Source organism: Lycorma delicatula, chromosome 7, assembly GCF_047948215.1.
Source record: "Lycorma delicatula isolate Av1 chromosome 7, ASM4794821v1, whole genome shotgun sequence".
NCBI lineage: Eukaryota > Metazoa > Arthropoda > Insecta > Hemiptera > Fulgoridae > Lycorma > Lycorma delicatula.
The window spans coordinates 32,701,293-32,717,558 of NC_134461.1; the positions used below are offsets into that span (position 1 = coordinate 32,701,293).

Genomic DNA, 16,266 nt, shown 5'->3' on the forward strand with positions numbered 1-16,266 from the left:
GTATAATAGAAGTTTTAACTTCGGCCGTCCGGTCTTGAAGTACCCACAATTTTTATTTATTTACCTGTTATCAAAAATAAAACGATAAACGACACGCAAGATGTTTTATACATTTAACGAGAAAATACTGATGATTTTAATAGTGTAATTACATTTTTTACACATTTTTTTTTTCACGACATAGTAACACGACAAAGTCACCCGACAAAGTTACATGGATAGGATAGAAAATACTGTATAAACAATAATTCTCCTCTGTTTTCAAATCTTTTATAAACGTTCCAGATATTAATGAATACGTATAAGGTAGTTGGAAGTTATATAATTTTCTAACCAAGGTCTTTAAGTGTAAAGTTGATTAACCATTAGAATGTTCATGTGTATTCGGCGCGATTCAGAATACGACAGTATCCTTCACAACGCTTATTCCACGATGCTGTCATCATTACCTGTCGAATAACCGTTGGCCTATTATTGAACTACATTAGTATACTTACGAAGTTAACGTGTATTTCTTTCATTTCATTTTAAGGAAATTAAGAAACAATAATTGACCTTTGGCTCATAGTGCAACCGAACGGTCAGGGGAAGAATGATTCCTTTATTATTAAAATAACTGTTTAATGGCATATGCTGATTATTACTTGAGGCTCTTTCATCATCTCAGTCATGATATCCAGGTTTGTAATCAATTTGTAGAGGCCGTATTATGATGATTCCTGTGGGAAATTATTTTAACTAAGTTGTACAAGAAATTTGTAGACAAACTGTATTTATCTTTAGAACCGCGGTTGACATTTTAATGAACTCAGCACTAAAACAGTTCCGTTGATTATTTGGAAGTGAAAATATGTTCTGCAATAGATTTATTTATCTTCCCGAGTTGAAATAAAGTGTGTGTAAAAAGTTAATACGGAACGGAAAGAATACATGATTTTTTGCTTTACGCTTTTTGTTGTAGTCTTTTTGTGCTTATGACGAGTGTAGAGCTAGATGTACGGCAAATTATCGCAAATTGCCGTGATGATATGTAACCTTTCAGTGAAGAAGAAAATACAAAATCATTTTAATGAAAACCACCGGTAAGTCTGTTATGCGTTTTTATCATGTTTTTATGAATGATTTTATCATTGTTGAGTGCAGAGTGCCTTTAAGTCGCACACAACCGTTAACATTGTTATGTCATTTAAGAAAATTCGCTTAAAGTTTGTATTTCCTACAGTTTTTCCTTAATACGTATTTTCTCTTTGGATGTATATGTATTTTAATTGTTTATAAATGTTTACATCGTTAAATAATCTGAATATATTAAATTATTATCTAAACTTCTACTTTCATGAGTTTATTGTACTTAATTCGCTTGTACTTATGTAGTTTATACGTCTTTCATCGATCTGTTTACAACTGTAGACTATTTTTACCCACCTATTTACTTTACTTATTTATAACTAAGTTAATCAACGCTATTTATCTTTTATTTTCTGTGTATAATTTTTTTATTATTTTATCAACTTTACAACACGTTCTTTCATTCTGGAAATTCCAAGAACGAATTATTAGATTTTTAACCGATTATTAAGGTTGATAGCGTTTTAGGTATACTTTTTTATTGTTTTATTTTTGTGTGCATAAAAAACTTTGTCAAATAACTAAAAAGTTTAAGGAAGAACAATAATATTGAAAACTAAATTAAATTGACAATACTTTTCTTAAAATTCAAACTTTGATGAAATATATTTTAACAATAATTTCTAAATTTTAGGTTAAATTATTAAATAACAAAAATGTGCAGTCGTGATTTTTTTTCTTATTGTTAAAAGAAATATTTAAAAAATCCATTGATTATATATATAGAATTAAAATAATATGTCATGAGTCATACATAATCAACCGTCCAGCAGAAATTACGGAAGATAAATTGATGAAAATTTGTATACATGTTCTTCTTAGGGTGTAAGTGTAAACTGAAAAGGGATTTTTTGAAATTACTACTTTAAAGGGTTAAAATGGATTAAAAATGAAATTTACTATGTTTTTAATTTTTTTGTAAAAAAAAAATGATATCAACTTAATTTTTGGTTTCCGTAATCTTCATGCAAATATCTAAAAACAATTTCTAGATTTTACAAAATTCGATTTTGAAAGGGTTGAAGAAAGACATAAAAAATTTGAATAATGCTTACAAATTTACCCAAATCTGAATTATACTAAACGAGATATTCACTAGAATGGGGAATCCAAATACTCTTCAGATAAATATGTAAAAAAACTTTTTCGGGTTGTTTGAATTTCGATTTTTTTTTTAAGGAATGAGACGATGTACGGCATGGCGGTTCAACCAGCAGTCACTGCTACTATTGTTACTGTATGTGCTACGTGACTGGTTGTACCTGCCTCCGTTTGTCTACTAAAAAACATAAAAGTAATTTTTAAAAAAAAGAAAGAAACGAAGTATAGTCAACTGCCTGTGGTGTTTGCCGGGTAACGCTAAGAACCGAGCAAAATACATTTTTATCCATATAAAGTACGAGTAACTAATAACTTTTAAGATTGAGCGACTGTTTTGAAACCCACATTCTTAGATCACTGAAAGTATTCCTGTGCTGACGGAAGAAATTTAATACATTGATGTTTTTATAAATCGAATGAATTTAGTTTTTATTTATCATTATTGTTCTTGCAAGAATGAGTTTAATGAATACAGGAGGGTCCAGGGGCACAGTCCCCTACTAGACTAGAAGAACGATTGAAGCTTGCTCTGACCATTGCCACTGCCTCTGTTACTGTATGTTTTTTATTTTTTATTTTTTTGCGCAGGAGGAGGAAAAATCTGCGCCCAGGGAAGGTAAGAAGGTAAAAGGGAAGAAGGGGAAAAGGGAAAACGGAAAACGGAAAAAGGAAATGGAAAGGAGAAAGGGGAAAAAGACGAAAGGGGAAGATGAATGGGAGAAGATAATTGAAAGGGGAAAATGGGAAAAAGGGTGTTGGGAATGGGTGACAGGGGGTAAAAATTAAAATGGGAAAAGTAAAATGGAAAGTGGGAAAAGTAAAGGGAGGAATGGGAGAAACGTAATGGGGGAAAGGATGAAAGGGTTAAACATTTTTGAAGTTCTGTAATGTTCATTTTGTTAATGTTTTATCAGACTTTCAATTGTGTTAATTTGATCTACATATATACTCAAATCTAGTAACAGCGAAGCATTATCGGCTCTTTTAGTTAACTATAAATTAATTAATTTTGCATCGAAATTTCGATGTATCATATTATTATACAATTTAATTAATGCTTTAGTATATTCTAAACAAATGTTATGTATGATACAACAATACAAACGTATCAAATTTTGTATTTCAATATAGTACAGAAAATAAAAAAACAAAGTTTATGATTGGTAAAGTTAGATTAGATATGACGTATAACAAAGTATAGAATCAATAACTTTACTGGCTGTTGATCGAGTCAATATTGGAAATCCTTCTATGTGACTGGAAGCTAGTAAAGGTAATGTATGAAGAATAGTTTATGTACATTATATAAAGTATTGAAATACACTTTTTCTTAACCAATAAGAATTTTAAAATATTTATTTGTCCCGATAACTGTTCAACCAAAAAAGAAGACTATTTTGTAATCAGATAAATGGTTTGTTATCAAATTTACAACTATTTTAGAACTAAATGTTAGAATGATATTTATCACATACTATATTTGTTTTATTATAGTTGTAATTCTTTAATTTAATAATTAAATTATTTCGTAATTATTTTAAAGTAATAATAAATAATAATAATAATAATAATAATAAAGAACTAATTTAATTAGAAACCTCATAAATTTTAATATAATTCATTAACTTTATACGGAGAGATAATATAAATTAAATTAAAAAAAAAATTAAAATATGTTTTTCTTCAAGAAAAAATCAAACAAAACGATTCGTATTAAAAAGTAAAAAATAATTTTGTGAAATTATTTTTAAAAAAAAATTCTGTTTATTCATGACTAAAAATAAAAGCGTGGAACGCGCTCTCATTAATTAGAGCGCGCTTCACGTTTTTCTTTCTAGTCATGCATAATTCTTTTTAAAACAAATTATTTTTTACATTTTGGTATGAATTGTATTGTTTTGTTTATTTTTTGAAGGAAAACATGTTTTATTGTGGTTTTTTTCTGAATTCGTTTATTTACCAACTGCTTCTATATTGAAGCTATAATAAAAAAATAGTACAATAGACTATCACTTGAAATAGAATCATCCAGTGATAATCCTCAACGAGTACAAAAACAATTAATATGAATAAATACTACTAACTATGAAATAACGTAATATTTTATAGTTGTTTGAATACGAGGATATTTAAATATCTTCACACCATTAAACAAAAAATCAAGTACGTAAATAGAACAGAAATAAATAAAACATTTACTTAAAATACGAGTAGAACAGCAGTAAATGAAACATTAACTTTTAACATAGTCATAGCTGCTAATGTAAGCATACATAAATTTGAATAACAGAAAATAAAAATCATAATTATAAGAAGTGTTATCTCCACAAACCGGATTATCGTAACGGCCCATCAACTAGATCAAGCACATGGAGTCTTTTTTTAATCTCCAAACGTCTTCACTCTTGTCAAGTTAATTGTAAGCTAGATGATTAACATGCTTCTCCAGCCTGGACACGTATCTCGAAAATAGGCGTACCACTTCTCTAACGTACGGAATGCCTATGTTATCGTGTATCTCCGTATTCCTTGCGAACCACGGGGATTGAGATGTTCAGTTGTATTTTGTTCTCTGTTTTTCAGTTTGGCCTCCAGAACCACGGTAAGGTATTACTTCAGAGGATGATTGAAGATGATATGTATGAGTGCAGTCTTGTACAGTCTCAGGTCGAACATTCCTGAAATTTGTGAATAATTGAAACCCAACCACCAAAGAACTTCGGTATCCATGTCTAGTATTCAAATCCGTATAAAAATAACTGCCATTACTAGGATTTGAACCTTAGAGAACTCTCGACTTCGAAATCAGCTGATTTGTGATGACGAATTTTACCACTAGGCGAACCGGGTTAGTTTGTAGTATTTTATTCTGGAACCGTTGATTTCTACTGGATGATAATGTGTGCGTATGCGTGATTTTGAGTGTAGGTTGTGTGAGTGAGAGGTGGGGATGATTGGTTAGATAGTGTGTATGTGGCGGCCGTGTCGGGAAGTCGGCGTTGATCTGTGTGTATGTGTGTGTATATATATATCTTCGTGCGCGCGCGCGCGCGCGCGTGTGTGTGTGTGTGTGTGTGTGTGATTTCGACTGTTCATGTGTCATATTATTCAGTTTTATACTTTTCATATTTTAATAATCTTAAACCAATAAATTAATTACAGTCCACTGCAAAAATCGTGTCATTTCATTTCGCAGCAACCATCCACATTTCTGTTATTGGTTGTGTTCCAGAGTACAATTTTAAAATCCAAAATTGCGTCAAGAAAGCTTTACAAATTAGAATCTTGTTGGATAAAAAAGGTTGAGGTCCCAAAAAGCAAACTTAAAAATAATTTTTATTTTTATATGACTGACAAAAAGGAGTGTAATGTATTTATGATGTATGTATGCGTGTTTGTTCCACCATAGCAGCTCAACTGCTGACCGATTTATATGTAAGACTCCGCGTTGGAATCCTTATGTTACCGGAAGTGTATAGGCTATATACATATGTTTAAATAAATTTATAAAAGCAAAAAAAACAAATTAAACTATTACAAAGTTGTCGCCCGAATGCTCTTTAATTATCCTTAATTTTTTTTTGGCAGTCACGTTATTTAATTTTTAATATTTATCTCTTGTATACAATTTTATTGTTTAAAATCATATTTGAACAAAAATACTTTTAAGTTATAAAATTTCTTTGACTTTTATAATTTTTATTTATTTATTTTTTGAGCTTTTCCGGTATGCAGGCACCACGTTTTCTTCCAAATTAGTGGGTATTTGGAGGTGTTTGCAGAGACATTATAAATATATTCTAACCGAACTTAACCTACTAGGTTAGCTAGCAAAGCGAGCGTAGGTTAAGTTTGATTAGATTATATTTATAATCTATATTTGTAGTAATAAGCAATAGTGCTTATATTGGACCTCTCTCAGATACATTTGAAAAACACATATTAGAATAAAATCGACGAGTAGAAATAAAAACATATAGAAGACCAATACAGGATTGATTGTTAATATGGAAAATTGGTCCTTTCAACCGTAAAAATTTTATTTGGTTTTTGTATAAATGTAGAAAAGTGCGTTTTTATTGTTATATTTGAGAAAAAAAAGGAAAAAATTAGTACCCGCTTACCGAAAAAGATCCTTAGATTTTACTTTTAATTGTTTTAATTCGTTAGCAATCAAAAAAATATTTATAAGCAGTTTTATTCTATATTATAACTCGGAGAATTGGTTTCCATTATTACAAATATTACCAGTTACTTATAATTATTAAATCGGATGATTAGGGTACACTACTCACGTTTCATTTCGAATAATCTTTCGCCTTTTACTAAAGATTTCCGTGGAAAGAGGCATATGAAAGGAAAAGATGATTAGCGTACATGAATTTTAGTAGGTAAATTTACTATAGTTACGTTAAAAATTAGCCACGCATCTCAGGAATGGTCAACCTGATACTGTACATGACTACACTTCATTCACCTCCTCCATTTCCTCTAAAGTAATACTATACGGTGGTTCTGAAGGCTAAACAGGAAAGGAAGAAGTTACATTAAAATCCGCTTCAACAGCCATCTGACCTATTTATACTGAATCGGCAGTCAAAATGTATCGGATCGATAGGTACATCCTATCGATTCAGCTCCCTTCTTCAAGATATTCCCTTTGTGTTATATACATATTCATATATGTAAATTTAGAAACATATGAATTTAACAATGGAAGTATGGTATTGTCATTTGACTTACGTCGCTGTGTAAAATTTTCCCATTGTACGACGTCGGGAAATGAGTTTAATTAAGGTTGTAAGATTTGGGTACACGGTTTAACCATTAAGTTAAAGACAAGCACGTAAAAAACTTATTATTTGTGTATGATAATATAACCGATAAATGATAAAATACTATTTACAAAGTATAATTTAAAAAAAGTAATAAGTCTCATAGTCATAAATATTACCAAGAATTCATGAATTTAAATGTAAGCAATGTTAAATAATTAAAAAAACCAATATTAAAAAAATAATAATAATTACAAATAAGAGATGTAAGCTACGCAATACATTTTGTGACGACAAAAGTTTTCCAGGATTACGAATATTTCTTTGCGTATAAGTACAAAATGAAAATGAATTAAGGTTGAAATAAATCCCACGAGTTTAATCGGGAAATTATTTATTGTATAAAATTATCTGAAGACAAATATTTTATTTTACTCCAAGCTTACTTGGGAGCTTCGAACACCTGTTCTCTATTCTTATATCTCTTTTTAAATTGGAAAACTCTCTGTTGAACTGAAGCAGTACACATATTTTACAATAGAAAATTGTACATTAATTTTTTGTTTTACATTATCTGTTCCAATTCTTCTGGCTGTAATGTGTATAAAAGTTTCTGATGTACAAAATTTACTAATGAAAATATCTTTATTTGAAATTTATGATGATCTCAGCATTCAGCCCGTACGACGAAAAAATTTAAGATAACACTTTTGGAGTTCACGTACAATACCATGGAATTGTTATACTAACTGTATATTTAGCTAACAAAATAAAAATTAAGTCTGGCGTGGAACTCTTGTTATTCTTAAGATGGCCAAATTATTTTTAAGAGTGGCCTTTAAATTACGTAAATTATATCTGTAATATAAATAAAAACTGTTTTTAACAAAACGATACTGATATCAAAAAAGGTAAGACATTTCTTTTATCAAAATCTCTTATTAGTGTAGATTTAAAAAAAAAATACACATTAAGTATATGTAGTAGACAGTAGATATATACAGTAATAGATAATAAACAACGTTTAAGCGTCCATATAATAAGCAAAAAAAAAAAAAATATTTGTTATAAAACTCTTACCGGCCCGATTTCATTTATATGTAAATACATATCGCATTTACTGAAATAATACAATTCTTATGATTATTCGTTGTTTAATAAATGAAATCGGGCCGGTAAGAGTTGTAACAAATTTTTCTTTTTCTATTTTGCTTATTATATGGACGCTTAAACGTTGTTTATTATCTGTTATTGTATATCTATTGCCTATTACATATATTTAACATGTTTTTTTTTTTAAACAAATTTCTAAATTAATAATACATTTTGAAAATAGAAATGTAGTGTCTTATCTTTTTTGATATCAGTATTGTTTTGTTAAAAACATTTTTATTTATATTACAGAAATTTTTATTTTTTGAGCGGAAGAAATATATGCGAGACTCTTACCGTATGGTATACAATTTTATTGTAAATTTTTTGAATATCACTATGTTTTGTTAGATTATTCTTTTATTTTTTTTTATTATGAATTACTGATTGTTATGTTATGGATTTATTATTAAAATCTGTTGTCTTTCTAGAACAAACAAATTGAATTTCATGGCCATTGTTTTTTGTTGATAGTCATATCGTTCACTTCATACCATATTTTTCCTTTTTTAACAAAACTAGTATGATCCCTTTTTTTTAGTGATGGGAATTAAAAAAATTGTTTCTTTAGTATTTTCATTTGCATAAGAGCATTTACTATTGAAACAAACTGTAGTATATTTTCTTTTAAATTTTGTTATTTTAAGTACATTATCAAGTTTTTGTACGCTACCTAGTACTATCAAGTACTGCTATCTAGCGGTGTCATTCGTAAAGGTACATTAAAAAATTGAATAAAATATTATATTCTAGTCCTGCGGTTTATCAAATGGGAAAGAAAAGGTTGTCTAACAAATTTCGAGGTATTTTTTTAATAAGTATTCCGTATTACAAATATAATTGAAGTGAAATATAATGTTTTCACGCTTATTTTTTCCCATTTTCATTTAACTGTAGGTTAGATCATGTTTAGAACTGTAACCGTATTTCGTTGACTTCGTCGCCTCTTACCGACGAGGTTCTGACGAACTCTGTGATCATTATGAATGATCACAGAGTGATCATTCATAATGATCACAGAGATAAATGATAATAGAGATAAAATGATAAGATTAATGATAACTTGTGAATTATGGATTATTTTTTGAATGCCAAAATAATTATAGTGGCCTTAACACACAGACTAAAAAAGAAATTGAGCACTTTAAAATTGATTTCTATTGTTTTTTTTTCAAATGATTCTGTAATTTTTCTTAATAAAGTTTTAATACTTCCGTTTAACATGTGGGTTACCACCATGTATAAGGAAATATGTAGTTCTGGTGCCTCAATGTACAAGGGAAATCCTGCCTGTTAGGTCGTAATAAATAAAAACTGTTTTTAATTTTTAAAGTATTTTAAGCTATATTTGTGTGTCTATATATATATATATATATGTGTGTGGTGTGTGTGTGTGTGTGTGTGTGTGTATATATCTGATATCAGCTTTTTTTATTTTATTAACCTCCAGATCCACCGTTAGATATTGCCTCAAGAGGATGAGATGAATAATTTTGTAGAGTGTGTGAAAATACCCCATGCCTGACTGGGATTCGGTCAAGGGTTGGTCATATCAAAAATTGTTTCAGATAAAGGTTTTAGGTAATGTTTAGAGGACTAAGGACCACTTTAAACCGATTCGATACTGTGCCTATTACGGGAGGTATGATTTTTTTTGTCTTCAAAACCTCATTTTTTCCACCTCCAGGATCAATGGTTGGTGATATCAAAAAACTTTACTTAGATAAGTTTTAGACCCTTATTCAAAAAAAAATAGTAGGAACTTTAAACGAATTCGATATTTTACTTAATAAGAAAGTTATAGCGATATTTTGTTTTTTCGAAAAAGCCTCTCCGTTTCCAATCCCATGGTCCGATTTTGGCCGTTAACGAATTTGACCGAGACTTTCTGGCGAGTTATTTTTAAGGAAAAATTTGGAAGTGATAGGCGCAAAATTATGGTATTTACCGTGTCTACAAGAAAGAGAAATAAATACATATATATAAATTATATTAAACTTTTTATATAAAAATGTTATATGTTATATAACGGGGGTTTTGGGGTCTGGGGGGATGTGAAACGTGAAGATATGTCGAGATTTTCCGGAATTCGAATCATAGTACCCACTACAATAGGTAGCTTTCTTATGAAATTTACCTAAAACATTAGATTGTCCAAAAATATGAAATAAACTGTTCTGTTTACCGATTTACAACCTCTTAAAATTGGGTAATTCATTCGGTTTGAAAAATCTGTATTTTACATAAAAATAAAAACAATTTATTTTCAATTATTAAAGATCTTTTACTGATTTTAAATAAAAGTCCATTTAAAACCATGTTCTCGTCATAATAAATATCTGTTCATATTTTCAAGTTATTTAAATGTTTTATATTATTACGTTCTATTAAATGAAACGTTTTTAACTCTTTAATTTTTAAATAGCAAATATAATAATAATCTTATTGATTACTTTAGACCGGAATACTCGTTTATAATTCTACTTTGTAATATGTCGACATCTAAATATAAACAACAAATACATATATGTAACCTTTTACTTCAGTGTTATTATATTTTTTTCTGTTTAGCCTTCGGAACCACCGTAAGTTACTTCAGAGGATGAATGAGGATGATATGTATGATGAATGAGGGTAAATGAAGTGTAGTCTTGTACGTCTTAGGTCGACCATTCCTGAGATGTGTGGTTAATTTAATTCCAACCACCAAAGAACACTGTATCCGCTATCTAGTATTCAATTTCGTAAAAAATTTATTCTTGTCATTGCTAGAATTTGAACCTTAGAAATCTCGACTTCAAAATAAGCTGATTTGCGATGACGAGTTAACCACTAGACTAACCCTGTGGGTTTACCAATTAAGCCTGCTGCTACTCTATAAGATCTGTGAAATCGAATTGTTAAAGCAGTAAATTCAATAGCCAGGGACCAGTTACCAATAAAAATAATTTGGGACCAATTAAAATAATTAACTGTTATTTATTAAAAATCTTGATTTTTACATCCTCGTACGAAGTAAAGGAAGTATTGTGATCGCGAAAAATTTCGGTTTTTAGATTTCAACGAAAATTTCCATTTGACCAACCCTGAATCCATTTTGACTATTATATTTTTACTATCGGCGTGACGTCTGTACGTACGTATGTATCTTCCATAACTCAAAAACGAGTAGGCATAGAATGTTGAAATTTTGGATTTAGGACTGTTATAACAACTAATTGTGCACCTCCTCTTTTGATTGCAATCGACTTGACCAAAAGTATCCACAAAATCCAAAACTTTTGGATTTTGGAGTTTTTCTTAACTGCAGTAATAAGCCATCATTGAGAGCTTTTCAACGATAAATCGTAAGTGGTGCTTCTTTTCATTGTTTCCAGAGTTATAGCCAAATAAAATTTTAATTAATGAAATATTTTGCTCTTACAAGGGGAAATTATATCGGTTCGAATCCGACTTCATTTCCTTTTTTTTAATTATAAAGTACATAAAATTCTATTTCACTAATAACTTCAGATTTTTTATATATATATATTTTTTTTTTATTGTTATTGAATTATTATTTATTGTAAAACTTTTTTACAATTAGAGGTTAATAATTATTAATAAATCAATATAATTAAATTAAAAAAACGTGAAAAAATAGATTTTACCTTGAAAAAATAAAATAAAAATTGAAAGTTTTAAAATAAAAATTTTAAAAGTTGAAAAAAGAAATTTCAAATTTACTCAGTACGACAATGGTTTCATGTAAAATAACTTTCACATGTTAGCCTACGACAAGCCCCATCTTATAATTCCTGCAAAATTTTGATTATCCCTTGTAAGCGTTGCTTATATCAAAAATTCTTTCAGGCAAAGGTTTTAGTTAATGTTTAGAGGTCTAACAACCACTTTAAACCGATTCTTCGATCCTTTGCCTATTAAGCTAGGTATGGTTTTTTTGTCTTCAAAACCTCATGTTTTCCACCCTCCGAGCCAATAGTTGGTGATATCAAAAAGCTTTACTTGCATAACGTTCGTTTAGGCCTTTATTCAAAGAATAGTAGGAACTTAAAACGAAATCGATATTTTACTTAATAAAAAGGTTTTGGCACTATTTTATTTCGATAAAGCCACCATATTTCCATCTCCATGGTCCGATTTTGGCCGTTAACGAACTCCACCGAGATTTTGGGTCAAGTTTTTTTTTTAGGGAACAATTTGAAAGTGATTGGCGCAAAATTACGGTATTTATTCGTGTCCACAAGAAAGTGAAATATATATATATAAAACTTTTGAGCTGCGGTGGTTTTGGGGTCTGGGGGATGTGAAACGCGAAGACATGTGGAAATTTTCCTGAAGTCGAATCATGCTACCCATTACAATACATAGTTTTCTTATGAAATCTACTTAAAATGATAGACATTTCTTGATAGCTCCATATATGAAGTATAATATTTTTACAGTTCAAAACTTAAAATAAAACTGTTGAAAAACATTTAAACCGAAGGGAGATAGAGCAAAAGAATAAACAGAAATATTTCAGTTTTAAGAGATGGGGTTGATTTTTGAAAAAAATACATATTTTGGATTATTTATATGTACACTGTAGGTAAAAAATTTGCTTTAATAAAGTTGTCTCAAAAATTCCTCGGAAAAAAACAAAACTGGTTTTTTTTTGCGTTATGTCTAACCACCTTAACGAATTTTGAAAAAAAACACATTAATATTATCAATTCCCTATGTATAAAAATTCGGTAAAAGATGGTCAGTATGATAAAAATTACTAAAAGTACATTTTTTAAACGAAAAATTCAAATAAATTTAATTAATGTAATAATTTCAAGAATTCCATTATTTGTAGCTTTATCGCTTCAGTAATTATAGTGTTTTTCTTGTCTTGACGTCAGCTGATGTTAAAGGTTTTTTCTACCAAACTCTGAAGTTGGCTACATGAGCAACTGAAAACTTATGACAAGCTTTGACATTATTAGGCTTATTAAATTTGGTTGGTAATTTAAAAAATCAATAATTAAAAACGTTTTTAAATAGTATTCAATCACAATATAATTTAATGACTGATTTGCATGATATCCCGAATATTTGAAGTTATAATGTGAAGTTTTTTGATTCGCGGCAATAGGAGCCAGTAAGTAGATGCATATATTGCTCGTATTGTACTCGTATTTCCGTTTAGATTACTAAATATTTAGGTTACCAGACTAGAATATGTTGTTATTTAAAATTCAAAACCAGAAAGAAGACTGTATCATAAACTGAGGAGCCGGTAGTATTAAATAACTCTCTCGCCCGGAACACGGATTATTTACCTCTCACACGAGAAAGTATCCACTAACCCTCCTTTCCACGCCATAATAATACTCATAATTATACTAAAAAATAGGTATTAAATGTAACATTTATTACTAACAATCATGGAAGTTTTAACCAGGATTATTCAAATAAATTTCAAAATATTTTAAGAAATCAAAATATATGAAAATTGATAAAAAACAGATAATTTAAAAAAGATTTAGATTGGATCACAGGAAATTGTTAAAAATTATTAGGGAAAAATTAAAAAAAAGAAAAAATTAACATATGTTACAAATAAAACAAATCAGTATAATATTTGAATATTGATTTTACTTAAAATAAAAAAAAATGATTACATATGCATATAAAAAAAAATGAATTATTCATGAAGCCACTGCAGCCATTTCCGGTCTGGTGAATCCTATCAGAAATAGTTTTCTTCTTCTTACATAATATTATGAAAGAAAATTTTTTTTTATTTTTAACCAACTTAAAATTGAGAAAACTCATATCTATATTCGTACGGATTATTCCTTTTTCCCATCTACATAGTAATGCTGTATAACTGTACAACAGTTTAACGTTTTAACTATACAGCAGTTCAGTTCGCCGGCGAACTAACGTATAGTTCGCCCGCGATTCACACTCGTAATATTTCATTCGTAATACTTTTTTTAATAGCAAACTTATTTATAAATAAAAATTATTTAATCAAGAATATTTTTTCTAGATTTTCATTTAATGATGATAAAATGGTAAATAAAAAATTTCATGTGACATATATGATAATCAACTAATTGCTGCCCAACGCTTAAATATATATCGGTCGACTTTGAATGTAACACTGAAAAGGATTGTTCAAAATATTTTTATTTTAGAACTTCCTTTTAAACTACATTGGCAGATTTTTGTGATGCTAGAATGAATAAGCTGTTATTTTCCGGTTAGAATCTGTGTACGTCGTTCATCGCTTTCTAGATGGTGCCTTGGTAATAGATGTTGCTGCCAAATGTTGGTGGTTAGTTAATGATAAGGATTCGTATACTCTAAAATGACCTGTGGATAAATCACCAGAGAAGCGTATTCTTAGTACAGAACAAACGTTATTACCAAAACATTTACCATTGCGGTTAATCTCGAATACAAATGGAAATAATCTACCAGCTCACATAATCCACCATAAGTTGAGTCACTGGACATTTGAACGAAATATATATCGCAGCTCGAATAATTGTTACACTAATCATTTTTTGTCACAGTTGAAATTTTTTTCAATTCTCTACAACATGCGATAATTATTTCCCGCACAACGGTCGCTAATAGCTCTGTATAGTACATAAAACAAGAAAGAGATAGAAAAAGATACGCGCAATCTCCAACAATGGGTGTAATTGTATTTGGTAATAATTCCCCATTAACATTTAAATATTCTATGCAAAATTTTATGCATTAAATTAATCAATTTTGATGCATCTCTAGCATTCCCGTCGTGGCTTTGCCCGTGCTATATGGTTACTTGCGTTTCCCGTCGCGGTCAGGAGGTGTTTAGCCGGTCATGGCTCGCTTTGCTCACTCTTTCCGTCTGTCCAGAGGGCTTTACACCTTCGACCTCGCTTTGTTCATTAAACTCATGCTTATGGGAATAATAATTGTAAATAAAAATTAAAGCTTCTTCATTTTATAAAAAACTTAAGTGTATTTTAATTTCATCAGAGCAACAGTTAGGTCAGTACAGAGCCCGAAACTTTGTTTGATCTGAGATTATGGTTTTCAAAACAGTCGTTATAACCCTTTTGCTTGTACTTAATATGAGTTAAAATGTATTTTGTCAGGTTCTTAGCGTTACCCGACAAACACCACTAGGATGTGACCGTACTTCTCTCTTTTTTTTGGTTTTTAGTCAAGCAACTAACTGGAGGTAGGTGCAGCCTGTCGCGTCGCACTTAACAGTAACAGGGGCTGTGTTGGTTGAGCCACCGCGCCGTACACCGCTCATCTCTTAAAAATTTAAAGTTCAGAGACTGAAAATGGTTTTTAAATATCCATCTGAAGAGTATTTGCATGTCCCAAACTAGTGAATATAGTTTAGTATAGTCGGAAACAGGAAAAACTGCAATCATTGTTCACATTTTTTTTTACCTTTCTTCGTTTTAGTCTTCTATATGCTATTGTCTACAAGGTTACTAGCTAAATAATCTATGTGGTTATTCAGCCCCAGTTTATACCTAATCACTGTATTTCTTCTCGAACAAACTGTAGATCCAGATATATTCGTGGATCTCACTGTTTTTTACGAACCAAGGCGCTTTCATTATGTTTATCAATAATTTGTTTTAGAATCGATGTATTATCTCGACGTTTCTGCAGTTAGTACTGCCCCAAATCTGGATACTATAGGTCCAAATCGGTTTCAGAATAATCGTGTACAATAACTATTTGTTAGATAACGAAAATTGTGACATCCTGCTCAACAATCAGTATATTTCCTTAAACTTAACATTCAGTTGCAATTTCTTTTCCATTACATGGATCTTCCACGTACATATTACATATTGTGGCTATATATCGAGAGAAAACATTTAATAAAATAGAATGAAAATAAATTGTTTAAAATTTTATGGAAAAAATAAGAAGTGAGGAAGACGAAGGATGGTTGATGAAGTCGTTACTTCATGAAAATCCATTATAACAAAAAGAAAATATGTTATTTAATTTTAACAGAATTTATTTAAAAAGGAAATTACCACAGCTGTTTCGGTACACGAACAAATTTCTGTTCGTAACTCCTGAGGAAGGTACTGTGTACTAAAACAGC

The 16,266-nt window shown here is 29.7% G+C and overlaps 1 pseudogene; it reads left to right on the forward strand.

The window, feature by feature from the left end:
- Positions 1-6,513: 6,513 nt before the first annotated feature.
- Positions 6,514-6,640, forward strand: LOC142328503 (U5 spliceosomal RNA; annotated as a pseudogene).
- Positions 6,641-16,266: the final 9,626 nt, after the last annotated feature.